The sequence below is a fragment of the Sylvia atricapilla genome, chromosome Z, assembly GCF_009819655.1.
Source record: "Sylvia atricapilla isolate bSylAtr1 chromosome Z, bSylAtr1.pri, whole genome shotgun sequence".
Classification (NCBI taxonomy): Eukaryota; Metazoa; Chordata; class Aves; order Passeriformes; family Sylviidae; genus Sylvia; species Sylvia atricapilla.
Genome location: NC_089174.1, coordinates 66510302 through 66535018, shown reverse-complemented (window position 1 = coordinate 66535018; position 24717 = coordinate 66510302). Strand labels below are relative to the sequence as shown.

The window sequence follows — 24717 nt, the reverse complement described above, 5'->3', positions numbered from 1 at the left end:
TAATTTGTTATTGTTCATTACAGGAGTCTCTATATTATCTGGAGTAAGGGAGGGTTGGGATTCCACTAGGCTTGTTAAAATCCAACTGATAAAGGCAGATGGTCTGTAAGTGCTGCAAGAGGCAGTGTGCAACACCGTGCAACAATGTTTAAAAGACCTTCAGTGTTCGTCTGCTGCAACTCTGCCCCACCAAGTTCTTTAAGAGCTGGCCAAGGAAACTTCTGGCTTCTTAGAGATAATTAATTCTCAGGGAATTTTAAGAGGTGGGAAGCATGACATTGTTAGAGCAGGGGACAAAGTGACCAGACATCTGCAGACTACTTTCTCTGACGTCACCAACAAAATAATGGAAAACTGATAAAGGACTAAATAGATAATTCAAGGCTAGATACACAGCTAATGCCAAACAACAGTGTTGTGTGGAAAACAAGTCTGTTTAACCACAGCCTGTTTACTTCTTAAAAACGGTTTGTCTGGTAACAGCGGGTAGGCATATCAGGGAATTATATCAGAGAATATGACAGAAAAAATCAGCACTCACCATTAGAAGAGCATGCACTATACAGGTTAACCCCACCAGCATCCTTCCCAAACAGGTGTTTAAACAAAGTTCTGCAGGATCAGTATCAGGCTCAGACATGTGAAACTGTCTTCTCAATCTAGAAATAAATACAAACTCAGATAAAATGTTTTCTGGAAAAAGTTGAAAGAACAGAAAATAACAGTAAGGTTAAGGTAGTTGTGCAGAACAATTTCAGATTCTGGTCACATGAAAATGCATCACCTTTTTCATACAGTCAAACTACAAGGTAAGAAAACGTGGACCAAGTTCTGCAGGGACCACACACTGACTCTAAAGAATGATCAAGCAGCCCAACACAAATTCCAAGGATGATGCTAGTCCATCATGTCTTGGGCTGCTTGATCATTCTTTAGAGTAAATGGCAACCCTGCAACTACAATTGTTGCAGAAGCTGTGCTTGTGCAGGCATAGCAACACAATCTTAAACATTAGATCCCATTTCTTTGCAGCATCCCTACAAGTTTCACCCCACATGAATATGCAGCAGCAACCCCAAGCATGCCCAAAAATAACATCTCCTGTTGTAAAATCCTTGTAACAGTTCTCTTGAGAGAACTCTACTTTGCCACCAAAATTTTCAGTTGTTCCACTATACCTAGGGAGATTTCCATATTGTGGCATCCTACTTTTCAGGAGAAGGGAGCACCTAAGATTCAAAAAGAAATAGCTCGTGGACAAAAGAAATAGCAAAAGTGAGAGGGTCTACAAAATCTTATAAGTTCTATTACACACTCTGCATGGAAATTGTTATGTTAGTCTCTGACCTCCTATAAGCACATAGCAGTGGATTTAGGATAAAGGAGGGAGGTCAAATGGAAGAGAGAAAAAGAGAGAGATGTATTAAAGAGGAGGAGAAGGGAAGGGACAAAGAGGGAAGGAGAGATCAGTCCTGGCACCATCGCTGATGCAGCTGATGAGGTGTGCAGGGTCCTGGGGTACACACCCACCTGGGTTTTGTGGGGGTACCTTTTTATAGATGAATTTCCCTGCACTGGAGATAAATGTCTTCCTTTCTGTGTAATTTAGTTACTGTGGAAATGGGCTGGAGGCTTCAGGGTATTTGGTGTTCTCCATATCCCCCTACAGCCCATGCTTGCTTCTTGACCTCATCCCTATATTTGTGTTGTGCTTATCTCCAGGAGCCAGGGCAAGGATGTTTGTCCCACAAACGTGCTGCTCTGTCTCCATGTGACCCTTTCTCCAGCCACATTCTGTTCATTCTCCCAGTGTGTTATTGCTAACAGTCCTTGGCTGCTGATACCAACAATCCTTGGTTGGCTCCACAGCCACTGAGCTATCAGTGTTTGAGACTAGCTCCATTATATTTTGGGCTTCTACACAGATTCCCTGCAAACTCAGCTCAAAGCTGAAAGTTAAGATTTGTTTCTTTATACTGAGCCTCTCTCTTGCAGAGCTTGTGTACCTGGATTATGTTGAGTTTCTGAAGCTAGGGCAATATATTTTGGAAAAAGGTAGTGCTGTTAAAGTGGTGTCATCAGGTCAGGGCTGTGAGACCAGTTCGCAGTGAAGAGCAATATTTTATTACACCAAGTGATGTAAAAAAAGAAAAAACGGCACAAAACCATAAAAACCTCACAATAAATAGCAAGAATCTGCTCTGAACTTCAGCTCAGTCATACCAATTGTCGAATGAGCCTAAGGGTGAAGGGTTGGTAGTGTGGAAAGTGGGAGAGAGCATTAGCAAGAGGGAAGATAATACCACCTGAGTTTGTCAAGAAGAGATGGTTTAACTGCAACACAGAAGTAAAGCAGACTCCTGAACTAGGAACAGAGTGATATTCTTAACACAAGCAGTTTTCCCTCACAAATGTGATAGGCAAGGAGAATGCCAAAGTACCAGAACAGTGGTGTCCAGCCTGCAGTATGTGAACTGCAGCCTATTTCAGAAATCTGAAGAAAGTGACTGAGAAAAAGAATTCTGCAGTAAGCTGAAATAGCCTATCTGGATTTGCACCTGCACCAGATTGTTATTTAGTGGCTGGAAAACTGAAGAGGTTGCAAATCCTTGCAACAGCAGATAAGAATCCTGACTCAGTGTCCTGGGGTGACTTTATGATCTTGTATCCCCAATTGTCTGTTCTGTTTATATTGGATATTAAACTCTGCATCCTTAAGATGGGTTCTGAAGTGAACATGTGAACATGAACATCCCCCCAGTGAAGCATGGCGGGGAGAGAAGAAGTGCAGAGTTTGTGTTCAGAACCTGCACTTGCTCCCCACCATCCTTCACACTGTGTTTTGTCTGCAGCACGGACGGACAGCAGGAGAGAGCTCCCCTTTGCTTTCGGCTAGCTTTTAGCTAGCCAAGGCACAGAAGTTCCCTGGACTGTGTCTTTCTCTTCTCCTTGGAACTGATTGCCCTGCTCTGCACCGAAAAGCCCAGGAAAAACACCGGGAGCTCACATCTGTGGCCTACCAGGGCTGGCACGCTGAATTCCAGCACAGGAGAAGATAAGAGTGAGTGAGCCAAGCTACACTTTATGGCAAGGGCTTTCTGAATTTGCCATCTCTACAGACAGCGAGAGGTTTTATTGTTTAATATTATTACATTTTTTATGCTTGTGACTACTTGCTTGTTAAGTAAACTGTTTTTCCACTTTTCTCCAAGGAAATCTTTTCCTGAACCCTTCCAGTTGAGAAAGGGGCTGCTTGGATTTGTTTTTCTAGAGGGACCCCATTCAGAGAGTTCCTCCTAAAATTTGCCCTAAACTAGGACACACACATGTAGTAAGGTAGGATTTGCCTGCCAGGTCCAGTGAAACCTTCTCAGTGTTTAGTGCAGGGTCTTGTCTCCAAGTCTGCTGTACTGAATCACAGGATCGTTTAGGTTGGAAAAGACACTTGAGAGTGAGTCCATTCTGTGACTGATCAGCAAGTTGGCAATTAGAACAGAGCACTAAATATCACGTCCAGTCATTTCTTGAACACTTTTACCACCTCTATGGACAGTCCATTCAAATACTTCACCACCTTTCAGTGAAGAAATTCCTCCTGATCAATATTTGGAGTGAGACCTCTTTGTTCCCAAGACTCCACCAGTTTATTCCTTTAGCTCTCTGTGGGAAGCTTTGTCAGTGCAGTATGCCATTTTCTCATTTATATTTACTCCACGTACAGCAGAAAGAGTCTACAACACTTTGGTCCTGGTATCCCTGCTTAGTTTTCTTCCATTCCAAATGCTTTTGGGCTGAATTCAGTGTGATTTTCAGAGACAGATTACAGCTGGCACTACACCATCCCAAGAGCTCTCAGCCTTCGTTGTTTTGTGCAGAACACTAAATTTCCATCTTGATTATAAAAGGATTGCCAAGCCATGATGGAAGAATGCTAATAATACTGATAAATCCACACAGATTATGGAGCTACAGACATATGTGCCACAAAGCTTGTGAAACTTTGTTTACAGCTTAATTAATTGTTCCACCGCAACAGTAGCAAAACAGAGTATCAACAGCTGCATCAAGAAAAATCAACAATACCTGTGCACTGTTTGGTCTGAATTTAAGTTTTTTTAAAGGCTCCTCTATCTTACTGAGAAAAAATGAGAACAGGCAGATCTTGCAGCTCCTCAGCAGTAGAATCTGTTGTTGCTCCTGCACATTCACGCAGTAAGTGTAAAGGATGCAGACTGGCTAAATCTGGCTACTGCATGCAGAGAAGGCAGGAACATGAAAAACAACAATTAATTTTGAAATTCTATTAAGGGTAAAAAGAGATTTAATGCCCTTTCTACTTAGATGGAGAATATGGGCTCAAGGGACAAAGGATGAGCAAACAGCAGTAAAGGATATCAGACCACAGCAAAGGTAAAGGATCATGGGACATCACCACTGGTGGCACCGGGGGCTGAATAGTCTGAACATCACCTTCAGCAGCCCTGCCTGCTCAGCGCCAAGCAGGGACCAACTTCCACAAAGGGTAAGGAGCGCGGCTCTAACATGCCAGACCTCTCAATGACGCCCAGAGGGTAAGGACCACTTCATTTTGGGCACCAAGGCTGCCCCGCCCCTTCCTGCCGTCCCGCGTACGCCGGGAGGGGCGCGGTCACGTGAAGGTGAAAGGAAGGGGCGGGCTTTTCCCCCCGCGCGCGCTGCCCACGTGGTCGCCGGGAGGGGGCGGGAGGCAGAGGCGGAAGAAGGCGCCGGTGGATGGGCGCGCGCTAGCGGTGCGTGAGGGGCGCAGGGCGGGACTGCGCGCGAGAGTGTCACGTCACGTCACGTCACGTGGGGAAAACGACCCCGCGCGCGCGTGGAGGAGGAGGAAGGAGGAGGTCACGTGACGGTCGCGGGCGCCGCCGCTGCCGCTTTGTGAGCGCACTGGGCAGGTACCGCGCGCGCGGGAGGCACGGGGGGCCCTCACCCGCCCCCGGCCAACGGGCTCCGCGCGCCGCCGCTCCCCGCCTCAGCCGCCCCCGGGGCCCCGCTTTGTCCGGCCGGCGGTCCCTCGGTCCGCGGGTCGGTCGGGTGTCCGCCCGGGCCGCCCAGACCCGGCCCGCCCGCCGGCAGATTGCGGGGGTACGCGGCTCTGCCCTATTTTCCGTGGCGGCCGCCCCGGGGAAGCTTCGCTCTGGCCTAGATCGCCGTCCCCCCCTCCGTCGCCCTCCTCTCCCGCTCAGCAGGGCCGCGGGTGCGGGCAGCACCCACCTGGCTGGGGAGCGGGAGTCCGCTTGGCCCCGGGGGAGGTGGGTTCTCTCTGCACCCGCTGACATCCGCGGGAGGGGGTGCTGCACCCCCTCCGCCTTCAAGGAGGGGTACTCATCTCGTCTTGGAGGTGCTCGTCTCCTTCACTGAGGGTTTCCCTCGGCGGGTTGGTGCCTCTGGCTCGAGGGGTTGTGAGGAAAGCGGGACCAGTTGGACCCCGCAGATGAGGAGTGGGGCTGGCGGAGGAGTAAGGGAGGTGGCAGCTCGAGAAGTGAACAAGTGGCTGATGAAGTATCGATCTGAGTTACACAGGGCTTTACTTCCATGTTGTCGTTGTTCATCTTCTTCCCGGGTATTCCTTCTTTGGTGGTGGGGGGGTCACAGCTACAGACAGTAACATCTCGGCGGCTACTGTGGGTTACTTGAGGACATGACAATGAATGAACTGTTCTCTCCATTAACCTTCTCCACCTTAGTCCTTCCTTGCCATCCGGCTGTGCATGGTTGCTTGGAATTGGGTGTCATGGAAGGGCTTTGCTATTGGCCTCACTTATGTTGCCTTCAAAAACAACGAAAAAAAGCTCTTCCTCGTTTTCTCCTGCTGTTGAAGAAACTTGTAGTAGGGAAGTGAACTGGTAGGCATTCCTGTGCAAGAAGCTGGATGTAGAAAGGACCAGGTGCATGTTTGGGTCCAAAGGCAAGCATCTGAACTCTGATGTGGAATAGGTTTAAAAGCTTGTGCTGGAATGTGTGCAGTGCTGTTGGATGCCACCTGGGAGCAGGGTGGACTGGTTTGAAGCTTCTCTCTTGTAAGCGTGTTAGCACCGGGAGTGTGGATGTGCAGAGCACCCTTGGTTCTGTTCAGAGGAGCAGGATGTCTTGTGGAGCAGAAACTTGGGGTTTGCTATGGAGCTGTGTGAAGGAAAGCTGTGGAAGGGGAATGGAGGGGCTGTCCTGGCCTGACAGCAGCTGTTTTTTTCCAAGTAGAGAAATTGGAGCTAGATGTGAGGGAAGGAAGGGGGAGCAGTGCTTACTATTGAAACAGAGCCCTTCACAAAAAATGTCAGCGACTCAGGCTTCTGGCTTTTGCTTCTTTAATATTTACCAGGCCCTTTAACAATTCCCTTGGTTGTATCACATTCTCTAATGGAATCTGAGTTTGGATTCCTACCTGACTGACTCAGTATTTATACCTGGACCCAATCTCTCTGCTGTGGTTTGACCTAACTTGTTAAAAGAATTTATTTTTAACCTTAGACTAGGTAACTTGAAAGCAAGCAAGGGTAAATCACTTTGCAGGATTTATGATGTTTTGTGAGTCCTGAAAATGAGCTGGCTTCTGTGTTTATAACTTCAGTAATCTTGGTAATCTTGGAGGTGGGGAGGTGTGGAATTGGACAAGCTCTGTTGTACTTTGTTGTAGTTTTATCAGTGTGTTGATTTTGAAAAGTGTCCATAGTAGAAAAAAGTGTGATGTTTCTGAAATTTAGACTGGTTCAGTTGTTTTGGCGCATCCTCCATAAAGCTCCTGGTGCCATGACTTGCGAAAGGGTTTGATCATTTGAGGGGATGTGGAAGCTACAGACTCACCACTAAAATCTAAGGAAGCTAGGGAGAGAACCAACAAAATAATCCTATCTGTTACCAGAAGCTGTTATTTTTAACTTTTTTTTTTGTTTTGGTTCTTCCTTTTTTTTGAAGCTGTAGTTCTAGAACCTAGAAGTAGATTGTTGATGCTCTATATTTCTTCAATGAACTTTTATTTTAGCTGATGATTTCCTTGTAAAATGCCATTTTTTGGCATGCTTTATATTTGTTGCTGTGTTGTCCTATTGATCTTGGTCAAAGCAGATTAGCATGCTGATGAACAGTGCTTGAAAGGTGTATGTGTAATATACTGTTAATGCTCTATTAATAAACCGCTCTGAGAGTCTTACTATTAGTAATGTTTACTTGCAGTTTTAGTCACATTTAGTACCAACTCTTAGAATAGATACTTCATGAAAGACTAGGAGTAAAACTTTGGCGGTGTTATGAATCTTTTTGTTTATCTTTGTTTCTTATTTGGTTGAGGCACATGGGCAGGACTCTGAGGACCCATATTCAGTGCTTTGCAACAGCCTTGTATGACCTTGCTGAAAGAGCAGTCAAGTGACTTGTCCCCTTCGTAAAATACAGAAGAGAGAAACTGTGTTGTATTTGAGACTTCAGATTTTTAAATGGAAGGTGCTAGAGTTAATACAAGTGATATTCACTGCAGTGTTGTTATTGTGCTAGAGCTTTTGGTGAATTCTAGGTTTATTTCTGATGCAATCTGTTTACTGGTAGCTCATTGGATCCTCTTTGCTGTTCATAGAAGACCTAGTTTTGACTTGCACTGTTTTTCATGTAACTTCCCATAACAGATTACATTCATTAAAGTGAGAGTTGGGATGAAAGGTTGTGAAATGCCTCCTCTGCAATTACTTCAAGTTCATCTTTTACAAAAACATACAAAGGTTTTGTCTGTTTTGCTCTAACATGAAAGTCCACACGCTTTGATTTTAGCCATCTGCACTGGGAGACTGTTGGAACTCCCCATCCGCCTGGGGCTCCTGCAAGGCTGTTCCTTCCACAGATGTGGTACCCTCAGACCTTCTCTCCCATTACTTCTCCAGGAGTAAACAGGGACTAAATAAAGGCAGTTTAGAGGTGGTATGGTCTGGTGCCTAAGATCTCATGGCTTGCTCAGCCTGCTTTTACTACATCATAAATATTTTGCTGAGCATATTGTTTTACTTATGTCCTCTTTAGACTGTAAAACCTGTAAAATAGGTTATGTGAACAACTTTGTGCAGCTCCCTTGGATGGAGTTGCTTGTATTCTCAATGCTATTGAAATTCTGTTTTTTTGTCCAGTTATCTTTGTGGAACCTACATAATATTGTGGCTTCTTTTGAAGGCAAAGTTGTCAAGCTTCTTTCTGCTCTCTCCCCAGAGTTCTTAAATCAGTCTTCCAGCAGATGAGCTTGGAGGGTTCCTTAACCTGGCTGAGTGTAGCATTTTACATTAAAAACAATGAAATGTTTCCCATGTTGAGAGAGCTTTGATCTTTCTTGAGACTTAAGGTTTGCCTGAAGTAATAATCCTATGATGAACTTTATGGTTTTATTTTTCTGATTTTTATATCATACAGGAAATACAGTTTATTGCTGTAGAAAATGCAGGTACAATGGAATTGATGTTGCAGAATCATTCAGTATGTGAATCTACAATTAAATGAAAAAAACGCAAATACTTTGTTAATCTCCAGATCTGAATCATCAGGTTGCACTTTTTAAAACTCTTTCAATGGTGGGGGGGGGGGGAGGGGAAATGCTTACTTCAGTCTCTTAGGGGGCCCTATGGTTGAAGGCATAGGATTTGAATTCACAATTATGACCATGTTCCTAAACATTTTTAATGGTTGGCTGTAGAGAGAGTAAGTCCTTGTGCAGTTTTATTACATCTGGTATTGGTGTAAACTAGAACATTTCATTTGTATTTCTTACAACTAAAGTAGTGTTTCTAGAAGTAGGATGATACTTTAGAGACGATATTGAGATTGCTTTTGAGCGAGGAAACACAGTATTTGTTTCTACTCCACTTGTTTTGCTTAGTGGCTTGAGGATGATGAGCGTATAGTAATATGGAATGAAGCATGTAGCTTCAGAGACCTTTTTGCTTCCTCTTCCAGTTTGTTTTTAAATGTTAACTGAATCATGGCTATTTTGTCCTCTACGCTTGGCTTTGTAGTGTTTCATTATCTTTGTTTTTTCATATTTGATATTTTTTTTTCTCTGCTGGTTTTTGATTTTCAGAATCTTATGTTGTCTTGCACCCAATTTCAGCAACAGGAATCAGAAAAGAATCCTGGTGCCAAACCTTGCACTGCTGTTGAGCTGTACATAGTATGTTGTATTCAAGAAGCTCTGGTCCGTGCATTTGATGGGTTGTGCCCCAAGGGGTGCATGTCTGCTTTTATTTCAGCTTTCAGTCACACATTCTGGAGATCACTGACTTATGATCCGTTTTTGAGACTGACATAAGAGGGACCTAAGTTAGTGATGTTAACTTTGGGTGACTAAGTGTGATGAGGGGGAAAAGTACTGCACTTCCTGGTCTTGTGCTTCACTTTCTTTTATTAGCCACTGATTGAATTTCTGAATGTTTTGAACATGGGGTAAGTGCCAAGGGGTAGCTGCCTGAAATTCCTTTAAGAGGAAAATTGGAATAGATGTATGAGGTTGGTGAAGTTAAGTTAATGAGTATGTAAGGGTGTTTGTTTTTTCCTTAGTGTTTGAGAAAACACTTTTTGATACATGTCTTCAACGTGTTGGTTTCTTTGCTGTTTCTTGATGTCCAGAATAGCAGCAATGCCCAGGAACTCTTCCGTGCATCTTAGAAAAAGATGCTTATTATCTTTTTTGTATCATTCTCTGTTACGACTGCAAGTATAAAGTAATTTCAACTTCATACCTGTACTCCAGTTTTTTGTTGTTTACCATTTTATTCGTTGATCATTTATTTACTTATTATCCAGTGTATGTTTCTGGATTTTGTCCCAATGACTTTCAGCCTATCTGATCTAGTTGAAGATTCTCTTTATTACTGTTGGAGCAGAAATGCTAGAGCTTAAGAGTTATCTCTAGTGAAGCTTGTGAGGTGTTTGTGGTAACTTTTCTGTTAAAGGACTTTCTTGTCTTTTTACTTTGCTTCATCATGGGCTGGCCTAGGCTCACAGGGACTTGTGGAGGTGTTCTAGTCTCCCCTTGCTCAAGCAGGGTCATCTACAGCAGGTTGCCCAGGATTATGTCTGAATGTGTTTTGAAGATCTCAGATGGAGACTCTGCCACCTCATTAGGCAGCCTATGCTGTGCCAGTGCTTGGTTGCCCTCAGGGCCCAGAAGTGTTCCCTGTTGTTCACGGGGGGCCTCTTGTGTTTTAGGCCGTTGGCTGTGGTCCTGTCACTGGTCACTGCTGAAAATAGCCTGACTCTGTGTACCTTTTCTTCAGGTACTTAGACATATTGGTGAGGCACCACATCCCTCCCAGACTTTTTTCTCTGGGTCCAGCTGTTTGACATATTCACATCTGTAGTCCTCCAGGCAAACTCAACTCATATGTCCTTATTGGCCTCTGAGAAAGAGGTGGATTAAGTGTTGAATTTGGTACGGGTGATGTGGTATTCACAGTAATTCATCATTCTTGGTTGGTCAAGAAATGGGTGGATTTAAAGAAAGTACTGTGACAATGCAGTAAGAGGCATATTTCAAATTGTCCTCAATTTTTGTGCTTGCAAATGAGGAGTAATTGTCTGTCCTGGTTCTAGCTGCATTGAAGACAATAATTCCGCAGTATGTGAGGGAAGAAACAGGTTGGACACTTGCTTGTTCTGATAGTGATAAAATTGCCTAGGTCCTTTGTATGTTCTGTCTAGAAATTGCAGGGATTGCAAATGATAACTTAAAGTAGAATACATCATTTAGGAGAGGTTAGACTGAGTTCTTACTGCATATTGAACCATCCATTTTATGAAGCTATGTACATAAAAATTATTTTTAAAATTACTTTTTTGTGAGACTAAAGCCCAAACTTTGTGGAATTATATGAGTCCTAAATTAGAAGCAAACTGGACCAGCCTAGTTTTTGTACTCTCACAAGTCCAGATACCTTCCCCAAAAACCCCAAGATGTCCACAGCTGTAGAGAAAGGTTGAAATAAAGTTAGATGGTTAAAATTACTTTCATAGTTAGAGTTATTGAATCTGGGGAAGTGCTGGGATGACTCTTGAAGAACAGTCGTCCAAAATGAAGCATCCCTGAGGTGTAGTTTCTGCTGAGAAACCTACCTCAGATATTTGGATGACTTCACTCCCTTGCCGATTCTGTGGATTACTGGGGAGTGCTTTTGAGAACTTTGGCCATGAGAAAGAGTGAAGCAAGAATGTATAACTTTTGTATTGTTCTCGATAAACATACCCATAAAAACGACCGATGAAGAGAAGATGTTCAAGCGTTTCATTAGTTATGAAATGACTCACCCACTATAAAATATGATAAAACATAATGCAAGAAACTGCAGAACCATCCCTTTTCAGTTAATTTTAGTACTTAAGTACTAATTGAACACCAAAACATACTGAGTGAGGCATCTTGGCTTTCAGGTGAAAACAAGGTGATTTTGAACATTTGAGCCAGACTTTGGTAACTAAAGGCCTTTCCACCCAGCAAAAAAACAGGCAGCTGTTTGGAACTGGAACCGAATGTGGGTGAAAACAAATGCAAGAGTTGATCAACTGGAGTCAGCACCATTTTCCTTCTTGGGACTTTGTTTAGGAGTGGTGAGTGGCCAGGAACTGGTTTTGTGATTGTAGGTCCCTTTTATTGACAGACCTTGATTGAAAAGCTGATAAAATAACCCTTCCTCCTTTTCCAGTTGCTCCACAGTACTGGAGAAGAGTTTGTTTCAGTTGTTAATGTGGACTTCTGATGATACTTTCCTTGACTTAACAGGTTCTAATGCAGTGTGTGAAGGGAAAAGGACAGAATGAGTTGCTTGTGGAGGAGCAGGAGGAGGATGTGGCTTAGAGCTAATTACAAGATCGGTTTGGGGTGGGGGAAAAAGGGGGAAGAGTTTGGTGTTCTTGATATGACAGGTTGCTGCTTCAATTTGTTTGTTCAAATTATTTGGAGTCTGATTCATATAAGCAGAATCAGTAATGCTGGGGAACCTTAGGTGTGTTTTAACGAACAAACAAAATTCCTGGTTTGGAGAACTACACTGAAAGTGAGTAGTGAAATAATGCCAGGAATGATCAGCCCTGGTGGAGTACTTGCGGGAGAGAAAGGGGTCTCTGTTATCAACATCCCTTTTGGCTGTTAAATCTGCCTGGTGAATTACTTGACACTGCGACTATGTTTCAGTCTTTTGAAATGGTATTGCTCTGTTAGTGTGTAGTGGCTGTATCTGGTAATGCTGACTGCAAAGCTGTGAGGTTGTTTTGCTCTTACTTTTGGTGTTCCTGCAAATGTGTTTTTGTTCTGTATTTATGGCTGTGTGTAGTGCAGCACTGACAACTTGCTGTATTCTGCAGAAGTTTGTCTATGAACAGATAGACTGGAAAGACTGAAAATCTTTTTAAGATAGTTTTCTTTTCTAAAACAGAAATGTTGAAGGGGATAAGCTATCTCTTCTGGCACTCAGTAATTCTGATGAAAGTTAGTTCTCTTGATGGATTCACTTAGTCATTCTGTTGAATAAGATAAGAACATTACCGCCTCTTAGATTTCCTGAAAAATCTCGACTCCATGCTTCTCAAATTCTCTGTCAGGTGAAGTGACTTCGTGTAAACATAGGTCACCCACTGTGCTAGACTTTACTAAGATGTATATATGAACTTGATTGATTTTGTTACAGTGAAAACCTAAAAGCATTAATCTGGAAACATAGCAAAACCTGAAAACAGAGCTTCACACTAGGCTGATTTACCTAAATGCATGCTTGGTACTCTGCTGTAGTTTATGCTGATATGGTGTTTATAGCTAGAGGGGTGTGGGGCTCTGCTTTCCTGAAATCTTAAAGACCAGCTGGGAGGAAGTGGTATGTTTAATTTTTCCAGGACTTGGTGTGCACTGACCTCCGAAGCATTAAGCTTCTGGGATAGATCAAAGCTTGTTGAAATGAAATATGTATTCATCTTTATTTTTCAGAAGTTATATGTATCTATAAAATTGCCCAAACATCTAATTTAAAAAAGTGGAAATATCCTCTCAGTTTAACTTAAAAAAAATTAGGATCTCTATTAAGCTTTAGATGAGTCTAAAAGGAAGAAAGCTCCCAAAAACTCATCTTGAAGATTATGATGGAAATGTTTTCCAGTTGTATTAAATTCAAAATATCACAGCTCCAAGCAGCTTAACGTTAATCAAAACACTATCACGTCTCTGGAATTACACTTGGAATTATTTCACAGCAATTGGTAATCTCACCAAAGCTCTAAAAGAGGTCAGCTAAAGAAATACTTGTTTGTAGTCTGAGAATTTTAGTTTGACATCAGTGTACTTCTGACTGTTCAACAGCTTGCATTTCAGTCATGGCAAAATGTTTGCTGACAAGTGAGTTTCAGATAAACGTTCATTTAATTTTAGTTGCCTCTGAAGTAAAATTACAGCCTTTAGCATATTCACACTAGTTTGTAAGTTTGGTGGTGGTGGTTTTTTTTGTATTTTTGTTTTTGGGTTGTTTGGTTTGGTTTGGTTTAGTTTTTTTTATTCACCAGGTTTTGTCCTGTTTTTTCTTCTCACTTCTTGTTGTTGCATTTTTTGATCTCTGTTTTATTCCTCATTTGATTTTGGTAAGAATTGATAAATCAGTCAAACAAAGGTTTGTGTTCTCAAATGTGCTTGCATTTTAGAGTATATGTAAAATCTAATGTCATCTCAGATTTACTCTTGGTGCTGTTTGTGCTAGGAATTTTCTGAGTCTTATTTGTTCTGTATACAGCATTTGAGATTTTAAAATGGTTTTAAGTGAAATTATGTCTCTGGCTCTTAAAATGAGATAATTAATTTAAACATGCTTTTCCCTTCCCTTTTTCTGGCAAAATAAAATCTAAAAGGAGCACAAAATGTTTTTCATGGAGGTGTTTGCAATTCTTCAAATGGACTTCCATGAGTAAGTGGAAGTAAAAATTCTACTCTTTCAAGTGGCTGTTTCCAGCAGTTGTGTGTGTACTTCATATTGTTTAAATACAGTGTTCTTTTATCCCATTCTATTGGTTCCTTGCATTTGATCCTGTGCAGAAATTCCTATGATGTAGCTGTGAGCTCACCATATCTTCCAGCAAATCTCAAAAACTCAGACATCAGGGCACTGTTCTTTTGAATATCAAAACTGAGGTAATTCTAACACCTTCTTCTTCAGAGTTTTAGAGCATAGCAACAGAGTCGATCAGTATGATTTTTCTAGTATTAGACATCAAAAACTGGAGGAACCAAAAGGGATGATACTTATTAGATGAGGCTTGTATACTTTCAAACAAACTACATAAACCCCTGCAGAACTGAATATTTCAGTGTTCTGATGGTAAGACAATGAGCAGGTTTTTAGCCATTTACTATCTGCTGATTGCAGTTTTGATTGACTGCTTTTTCCCCTGATGAGAGAAGATATGTTGCATTGCTCCTTTTAAATTTTATTTTCACTTTATTCTACTGATTCAGGTTCTTACTGGTTTTCAAAAAGCCATGTTTTGGTGCACTCATTGAACTTGAAAAACAGTCTTGTGTTAAACTGAGAACATATTTAAGGCATCATACTGTTCTGCATTTTAAACTTGCCTACCATTGGTTTCTGAATTTATTGACAGTATCATCTTGGCTTTTTCAGCAAGTGTGCTTAACAGTCTCCTGCTATGCTAGAATTTTTAAACAAGGCTCTCTAAATGACTAAAAATGATTACTATGTTTAAAAAGCTGTTACTTAAGTTTGTAATGCAGTTTTTAGGACTTGTAATATTTTATCTTGGTTATTCTTTGCTCATATTCATTGCTTGATTTCTGTGCACATACAACTTTCTGGTTTGCTTGGAGAAAACTGGTGTTTACAACACATCTTCTGAAATAGTTTTCAAGATTGTCATTGTCAAACCATTTGTTTAATTAAGTTTTTATATGTGCAGTATGCTCTCTGTAGCTGGTACCTGTAATATTTTAATGGTGTTGCTAGAGTTGAACACTGCGGTTAACACAATGTATATTCCAGGTGCTGTCTTGGAATTCATATGTGTACTGAGGATGACATGTACAGTTAATATAAATCAGCTGTTTCAGGAGCTAAGATCTGAATAGTGTACAACTCCATTTTATTTCAGAAGTGAGTAACTTAATCTTGCAGGAAAGTGCTTGGTCTTTCAGACTTCCACTGATAAAATGGACAGGTCACTACTGTCTTGAAACATTTTCTAGTTAGGCATTTTAGTATTGCCTTGCACAGTATATAAGCCTGGTGTACCTGTGTGGCATTGAAGACTGATTCATTGCTATGCTGTACTCAACTAACTCAGACTACAAAAATATATTAAAAGGACACATTAACTTTGTGTAGATAAGGGAATGCATTAATATGAAAAGGAATTTTTTAATGGCTTTAACAATAGGAAGACAGTTTTGAAGAAAATCTTTTTATACTTGTTCAGATTTTTGCAAACTTAAAATATTACTCTTACCCATTTGTGAATTTTATTGTGAGTTTCACTTGGAAGGAAGTTGTGGAGGAGAGTGACAACCTCCTACTGGAGACAGAATACACAAATAACATTTAAGTCAGACCAGAACTTAAGAAAAAAGGTACAGATGGAGCTGGAACAGTGGCCATGGGTCTTAGAAAAAGCATACAGGTCATTTTCCACCCCATTTATGTTTAGCAGAGAGTAAATACTGAATTAACTGCAGTAAAACTGTGGCCAATTTGATGCTTTACGTTACTACCGTCTCTCTTTGGTATCTTCCTCGCAAAGCTTAAGAACCTAAGAAGTGAGAGATGAGTTTCATTTTGATTTAAATTCAAGGGTGAGAATGGCATGGATGACTGTATTCCTGGTATTAGATTGAATTCTGCATAGAGGGTTTTATATTTGCCTGGTCTTTTCTAGCATGTTTTAAGTTTTAGGTTGTAAAGATAGTTAATCCTTCATCTCTTTTGAAAGTTTGGTGTAATTTTGGTGCAGATGAGGTAGACGTGACCTCACATTAATTCTTAGAATGATGGAATAGCTGAATTTTACAACTTGGTGTCCGAAGCTGAGAAACTGGTTGTGAAGAAAATAGTACTCAAAATCAGGTGGGAAAGCATGAGGTGAACCCAAGTTTTCTGACTGAAGCAGGTCAACCTGAGGAATAGCATCAGAGCAAACTTGTCAAACCTGCTTGTTTAAAGCTAGACAAAATTGTATAATGGTTGTGACTGTAGAAAGAGCAATCCAGAGATAGCAGGGAAATGGCAGTGATCTTTGATGGCTTTTGGTTCTTGGTGCTGTTTCAGTTGTTTTCTTGTTTCTGAGCACCTGACAGTAAGTTTGTAAGAGGATTTCACTCACTTCTCACAGTGTGTCCTAGGTTACAATGTAAGATGCGTCCAAAGTATGTATTCTATCACCATCTTCATGAGCTGTTGGAACCAGGTGGGGCAGTGTTTCCTTTGCCCCCTCCCTTCGGACTATCTTCTGTTAATGGGCCCATCAATGCCTTGCCCCATGACTCACAGGTAACTCCCTCTGTGAGCTCTCTCTGTTTAATGGGCCATCAAGGACCCACTGCATGACTCAGAGCATGATGTCAGCCTATTGTGAGATGCTCTGCCCAGAGGAAGGAGCCAAGCATTCCCACCTGGATAAAATCTGGGATTTGGGATGGCACAGCTGCCTTTACTCACTGGATTCCCAGAGGATAAGAGCTACCAGACCTTTCTACAAGATGACTGCTTCAACAAGACCACTTCATCTGGACTGCTACCGCCACCCTAACTAGCAGGTTGTCAGGTTGTATTCTGACTCTGTTAGGGGTCTTTTTACTATTGCTTTTTCTTTATTTTATTTTAACTTTTTCACCCCCTCCTATTAAATTGTATTTCTGACTTGGAGTCTCTCACTGGTTTTGCTTTCAAATCAGTACATAGTGTTTAACTTGGAACTGCTAAACTGGCCGAGATGGCTAATAGTTTTCATTAACATGTTATGTACTGTGATTTTGAAGACAGGAATGGTTAATGCTGCCTTACAAACTATTATTTCTTTTCCTCCTTCTGAAACTTTAAATTCAGAGTTATGCATGCCACTAAAAACAAACAAACCAACCAAAAAAACCAGCTTTTTTTATTTTGGTGGATATTCCTGCTTAAGATGAATCTTAAAATATCATAATCTGGGACAAAAATGTAGAAAGATGTTCTGGAATATTTTGCTTTATTTAGAAGTGTTTTTCTGCAAGACTCCTAGCTTGCTTTGGTCTCCTGAATATATGAACATATCACAAGGAGTGGTTTGTGCTGGTGGTTTTTCCTTGGTGTCTAGTTCAAGGGTTGGGGTCTGTACAGGTGCAGGAAGGATACTGAGCTGTTAGGTGTTGCTACTAAAACTGGAGCTAAAATCAAAAGTCTGCTGTCAAATTTTATAGATTCAGCCTTACTGATTATAGAGTGTATTTCCTTCTATATCACTTGTGGCTTGTAATTTCAGCATTGCTTTTTTTTGTGAGTGTTGTAATGTGATCTGATGAGTGGCATAAGTCTGAATTAATCCTGATGGTATGCGGGGCTACCTAGGACGGAGGCTAGACAGTGTTAAAAGAATAAAGTAGGTATTTATTAAAAAGGTCTTCAAAGGATACACCTTGGACAAGAGTCTGGCTGAGGTTACACCCAAGCTGACAAGTTGCATGCATATGTTTTCAAACTTATATAAAGTTTCGTCCATTTACATATTGGAGGCAATTGTCCAGTTATAGCTTCAGGTTATGTAGTCCCATCCTCCCAGTTTACTCTCCTGAATTCACCGTTGTTTATACATTTTGGACCTGAAGCTGCAACAGTGTCCTTGGTTTTCTGGCTGGAAAAGGATTGTGTTGTCTAACTAAACTGTGAAGAGAGCTTGCTAACACTTTATATGAAGTTCAGAGTTGCATACTAATGCAGTACATTATAATGCAGAATCTGGAAAATACGAAAGCTAAAACTTAAAAGCATCAATCCTGCCCTCCAAAACTTGCCTGTGGTGGCACTTTCTGCTTTGTCCCTCATTGTCATTTCTAGTGTGAATTAAATAGGGGCTTTTTTTTTTTTTTTTTTTTTTTAATGCAGTTGAGTGTTTCTGCAAGTGTGAGAATGTCTGCTGTTCTTGCTCAGCTATTTTTAGTTCTCTTGCTTGTATCTGTTTCTATTCAAAGAATTCCTTTGGAAGCCGTTCTAGGAGAGAGTGGTTTGGTGACAGTGATGGGGACAGGGAAAGTGCAAGCAAGGAGCTTGTTAGTGATCTGGCAGCGAGATGTCTGATGTGCAGCGCTGCTTCCTGTATGACACCTTGTTTCTGAGCTCCCTGTTCCAAGAGAATTCCCCCTGCTGGGTATTGTCCTGGGAGGTGTTACCTGGCTCTTCGTGTCATTTGGAGTGCCTAGTTTCTGTTTGAATCTTATTACTTGGTTTGTTTTTCTGTGGAAGCAGCAATTCATTTTAGTGGCTGTTCAGGTATGGACTGTTACATCAGAGCAGGTAATTGGAATGCATTTCTGTTGTTTAATAGCCAAAGCCAGCAGTTCCCAGTACTCTGTTTTTTCCCTGCTCTTTTTCTGAAGCAGCTTTTTTTAGATTAGCTTTCCTACCAAGTTGATTTAAAATTTTTCATTTGTTGTTTAACATTCTTTTGTGGTTGTATGCATTACTCATCTTGTGAGTACATGTAGCTGTTGATTATAATGGTAGTAATAAGTGGGGGTGATACAGTGAATTTTTTTTTTGTTTGTTTGAACTGTTGTATCTTACAGTTGGTACCGCTGACAAACTGGAAGCCTGAGTGGTGTGTGTGCTGACTGCACAAGCTTTAACTCTTCTGGAAGTGTCCTGCTGACATTGTTACAGGAAGAGCAGGGAACAGTGATTATGAGACAAATCAGTAGCAGTACAGGAAGGTCATCAACCCTGTGCCGTTTCAGCGGTGTGCTTCAGTCTTATGTGAGATGTTTTGGCTCCTTAAGTTTGGGGTTTTTTTGTGTTGTAGTATTGATGGCTTAACTAGAGTACTCAGTGTGGCCTGAGCTCATATGTCCTTTTAAGTATTCTTTGAAGAGAATGTCTGTAACTTGTGTAGTTGGTGCTCTGCAACTGTATTCTTACCTATATAAATATGTGTGTTCCCTGAGCCCACCTGGGCTTCTTGCTGACCCCAGAGTTCATCTGAGGCAGGAAGGCTGTGCAAATTATTTCAGTCTGAAGAGGCTTTGCCTTGTGCTTCTTTTAGTGGAGAGAGCCATTCAAAGAACTTCCAAGTCACCCAGCCCTGTTTTGTTCAGTGGGTTTGTCTGGATTTCCTCCTTTCCCCCTCAGAGAGGATACTGTGAGTTTTAATGAGCTATCAGAGTAAACAAACCTTCTCATCATGGAGCTTTTGATAGGGAACGGGTGGATGTTTAATTGTTTTATTCCTTTAAAAGTGAAATCCATAGATTACTTGTAAAAGCATTGAATATTTAGTTGTGTATACAAAATCAGTAAAGATTGTTATGGGTGAATAAGTTGCTCTGCACTAGATGAATCTCTGTTTTAATGCCTGAAGCTAAATGTGAACATATACTTCTGTAGTTGGGGGAAAAGACTGTATTTTAGGCTAACATAAGCTGTGTTAGTGCGGCTGTTCTGATGTTGATTATGCTTTTTTCTTTGGGTAGACTACCTCCAAATTTTAAGCATACTCTTCACTGCAAGTTACTTACTCGATGCTAACAAGTATCTAAGAGGTGGAATGTGAAGTGTTCCTCAGTAAACATGATAGAAGCCTCTTTTCCTGCAAGATAATTGTATATTCAAATATTTACTTTTCTTCTGAACTTTGCTGGGAGTTCTTTTGTTTTTAAAATGCCAGCATGGAATTATTTTTAATTTTTTTGATTGCACACAGTGGGCTTTACCAGAATCAAGTCATGCTCTACTGGGTCCCAGAAAAACGAAATACATTTCTACCTGTGCTGTAGTGATGCATGTCTACTAAAAAGCAAGTTTCCCCCTTCCTCATGAACTTGATCCTTGTCCCACCTGTCATATTCGGCAGTTGTATAGCCACATAGCTTTCCAGTGGGTAAGCTGGTTGAACTAACTGACTGTTCTGTTTTATAGTATTTAGTTTGGTCCTAGGTGAGCTTGCTGAACTGACTCCCTCTGCAGCTGCAGGATCATTAGCCTGATTGAAGGAAGGAAGCAATATTTTGTGGTTAAGGAGTGGGGGAGCCATTTCTGGCGATTGCTCACAGTTGTGTGGTATTAGATGTGAACTGATACTTGATTTTAATGGAGCAAACTGTTTAGGTTCTGCCCAAGCTATGGACTGAACTTCAAGTGAATATACAGCCAGGTCCCAAAGGGGAGCTAAAACTCCAGTCATTTTTGGTTTTTTTGTCATTAAGTGTGCTCAGCCATCCTTTACTTGTTTGAGAGACTTCAGGAGGACTGTTTTGGTTCTAGCTGCAGAGGATAATGGTTTTCAACCTGGAAAAGCCTGCTAGTTGGTTTTTTCCCCTGGCTGCCCTAAACCTTTCCTTTACTGAATACTAGTCAGTGTTTTTTCCAAGCCTCCTAGTTAACGCAGTGAGTAATTCAAAGTTCTGTTGCAGGGGAGGACCAGGCTGTAGTTTTGCTAGCTGCTGCATTGTTGGAAGTTGTAGACACAATGGTGCCCTTCCGCTGGGTGCTACTCAGGAAGCCTTAGGAGAGAAAACACCAAGGGCCTTACTTTTTCTTTTTTCCTTTGTGATTGTTCCAAACCCAGAGAAACAGGTATGAAGAGATTTGTGATACTAATGATTCTTCACCACTTAATGGTAGCCGTCATGGAATAAAAAGCAAGTGCACCGTGTGTTGACCTGGCTAGTTCTGAAAGTCCTGAGGTTCCTTTCCTCCTGTCACAAGAGGAAGTTACTGGTGTCATGTCATGGGCGTACAAGCACCACCTCTGAGCGACTATGGTCCCTGTATACTCCTTGATCTGAGATGCTGATGGAATTGACAGTTCAGGAGAGCATGCTGTGTGGCCAGTGATGAGAATGTTACCTCTTCTACCTTGGTGGCTGTTAGAGAGCTTTCATGTAAGAAAATCTTTTCTTTGACAGAGGGCAGGAAATGAGGGTCTGCAGTCAAAGGTGGCAGGAACCTGTATTTTGCCCTCCAAGTCTTAGGATATTTGGACAGGCCAAAACTTTACTTTAAATACTTCTCAGCAGACCAATATACTTGAAAAGTGAACTTACTGTTGCTTCTTCCTCACAGGATCCTCGTGATGGCTGGTTGTTGAAGAGAACTCCTGTTTTCTATATATATCATTTTTATTTGGGCCAGTGGAGCTTTTTTTCTTTTTCTTTTTCTTTCCTTCTTTCCTGTTTTGCTCCTGGTAGGTTGGTTGGTTGTTGTTTCATGGCAACAACTGTGGTCTAATCTCTGTTATCTACTTCTGATAGTCCAGAGTATCGTGCTTAGAAAGCTGTGTGCAGTTTGTCTGTGTTTCTCTGTTCTTTGAAGTTTCAGTACAGTTAATCATAGCTGCTGATAACAAGTGCATCTTGCAGGTCCTTGTAAACATGGGACTTTATCATTTGTTCAGGGAGCACAACTTGATTCCTTTCAGATACTGATGTCTGAAACATAAGGTCAAGTCCTCTGAATGTTTTAAGACATTTGCTGCCTTTGTCCAGAGTCACTTCACTCAAGTGCATACGGATAGCAGTGGAGCTGGGTAAGTTTTGCTAACTATTTTTTTACAAGTCTGAAGACTAACTTGGCTGTGTGGAATATAAAGCCCTAGGTGGAAGTCAGTCAGACTTCTCTGATTTTGGTGTGATTGATTGTATTTTTTTTCTCTAAATACCAGTTAAAGTTGCATTCCTTTATTCAGAAATTTCTGTATGAATAAGGTGTCGCTTCAGAAGCTCCAGTATTTTTAAAGAAACAATGAGGACAAGTCCTCAGGATGTTTGAATGTGGCTGGCAGATTTTGGTTAAAACTAGAAAATCACCAGTATATACTGAAATGTGAAGCACATCTCTTAGAGACACTAGGACAATAGGGAAAAAAATAGGTACTCTGAGAGGATTTTTTAAAAAAATATCAATAGCAATACTTAACTTTCATGGTTGAAACATGCTCTACTACTAGAAAACATGCTATGTTCAGCCCCTTGTCCACATCATGCTTTTGAACTCTGAATACGTGACCAACTTTTGCCTAACTCCAGTCTTTTGAGGAGGAGCACTTTCTTTTCCAAAACTTCTACCAAATGCTGTCTTTTATTTGTAAGACCTGTTTGTATATTTCTTTGTCTTCCTTTGCATAGCATGTGTTTAGGAGTACTAATCCTTAAAATAAACTTTTTTTCAGTATTAAAGAGAAATTTTTGATTTTTGCAGATGGGGATGTGTTTTTAGCTAATTATAGATTGGCCTAGTAGGGTAATTGTTTCAAGTAACAACTCAGAGGGCTTTCAAAAGGTGGGTAAGAATAGCCACTTGATTATTGGCTACAGTTTGTTAAAACAACTTGAAGTTTATGTATTAGTTTGAGTTTGTACTGGTACTCAGACTGCTCCTAGCAATACTCTTTCCTTGGTAAAACATGGGAGCATACAGATAATAAAGTTTCTCTCTCCTTTGATGTTCTGCCAGTGATGTGGGTCAATATTTTTAATATTTACTATAGAAGACTGTAAGATGAGACATGAATTCTCCCAGGATCCATAACCTCACGTTCATTGTAGTTGTTTGCAGCAATACAGACACTGAGTTGTCAGCATCATTCTTGAGGAACATCTGACTCTTGGAAACTGTTCCTATTTTAATCAGTAATAAAGATGATGAGATGTTTTGGGTGACAGGACTCGAGGGAAATGAATTACATTGATGCTTTGCAGACATAATTTTTTTCTGCTCTTCTTTTTCCTCATGCTCATATAATTCTACAGCTGAAGCAGTAAATTCTGAGCACATGGTACATGTACAGTAGTTACGCCCTCCTGAGGCAGTGTCCTGCAGCCTTTTCCCAGCCCTGTCACTGTGAGAGGTCTTTGACTGGTAGCTTTGTATTTTGAATATAGAAAAGCAATCACATTTTTAAGGTATTTACAGAGGGCTTTCCATGGTTTATTACAGCTCCTTGTCCAGGAATCAAGAAAGTAACTTTCTTGAGACTGCCTTAGGAAAGGAATTGAAACTACATATTTTTTTTCAACTGATGGAAATGAATATTTAACTTGTAGAGGAATCTTGAACATCAGTTGCCATTGCTGTGCCTAGTCTGTTTCTGGAAGTTCAGTAATAGATTACTTGTGTCCTGGGGACTTGCAACCATGTCAAGTCAATTCATGTTCTCTTCGTCTCTGGGTTTTCTGACTTCATTGAGTCTAGAAGGCTTAGAGTTCTTGCTGAAGGAAGATTGAACAAAAGATCACAGAAAACATAATAGCTTTAAAAATTTGCTTTTTGTGCTGATACGTGTTTAAATAATCTTTGATTATTTGCCTTTCTCTTCTCAGTCTAAAACCCAAAGCAGTAACACATATAAATGTATTGGATAAGACAAGGGATGAAGACTTTGGAGGTGGAAGATTTGGTAGGGGAATTTAGGAAGTGTTAAGTTAGAATATTTTTTTACTGGTTTTGTAGGCTAGAATAGTCCTTTGCCATTCCATGTCACACATTACTGGAGCAGCAGTTAGAGGTGCTTGGACTAAAACATGCTGTACAGACATGTTTTAGAAAACTAAAATCAACAAAAGATTAAGAGTTGGGATGGCTTTCATCTTAGATCCTTCTGTTGCTTTCCACTTTTAATGGAAAAATTTTAAGCTAAGTCTTAATTAATGATAAAGGCTTTTTTAAATATACAAGTTTTGTTTGGGTTTTGCTTTTTGTTTTTAAATTAGTGAAGACAACCTTGATGTGTGGGTACTAGGTTAGATCAGTGGAAAAAGGAAGAAAGTTTACAGGAGTATTGTGCATCTTATTAATTGTCATGACAGCCTCTATACACAGTGTAGAATACTTCTTTACACAGGAGTTTTGGGAAGCCCTCTCTCTTTCTTTAATACTTTCTCTTTTTTTTTTTTTTTCACTAGTGCTCTAATGTATAGAAAGTGATGAAACTAGTACTAGTTTCATTTAATGTTTTATATGTTTCTTCAAATACAGCTGTTTTGGTTACTTGCTTGAATTGCAGTGTCTGCAAGGTCAAGTATTAACTGCTGATGTGGGACTTTTGCACTGCACCAGATCCTGACCTGGAAACTGAAGCATCTGCTTGCCTGAATATTATTTTAATCTTTATTAAATAGATTTTAATTAAGAGTTTTCTTCCTTGCAGTCTCAAATCTTATTTTCTCATTTGATCTACAGTTAAAATTAAGTTAATCAGTTTGTGATATCCTGCTCATTAGCATGACAGCAGCCTGACAAACAGACTTGATGAATATGAGGAGTTGGATAGAATAAGAAGCTGTTTTGTGAGTGAGGAAATGTTCTTGTTCAGCCCCATCTAATTAGTTAATAATATCCCACTTATGCTCAAAACTGTTGTCACTGTGGTAATTTGGAGGCAGTGGCTCTCTGCTGCATCTTGCTTCCTTACTCTGTAGTAGGTGTGGTTGGGCGTGAAGCCTCAGCCATGTGTCCCTGCTCAGTGCAGTGTCTGAGATGGCCCTCCAGCTGCTGT

The 24717-nt window shown here is 40.8% G+C and overlaps 1 protein-coding gene across 8 annotated transcripts in view; it reads left to right on the top strand.

Annotated features, from left to right (window-relative positions):
• Window positions 1–4746: 4746 nt before the first annotated feature.
• UBAP2 (ubiquitin associated protein 2) overlaps window positions 4747–24717 on the top strand; it is a 106576-nt gene continuing 86605 nt past the window's right edge. For 5 of the 8 annotated variants that reach the window (XM_066339184.1, XM_066339183.1, XM_066339182.1 and 2 more), the window contains exon 1: window positions 4848–4928. The gene's annotated coding sequence lies outside the window, so the exon portion shown is untranslated. Of the gene's footprint in view, window positions 4770–4847; window positions 4929–22401; window positions 22503–24717 lie in introns of those variants that run through there. The other 3 variants (XM_066339185.1, XM_066339180.1, XM_066339179.1) reach the window with 2 other exon arrangements.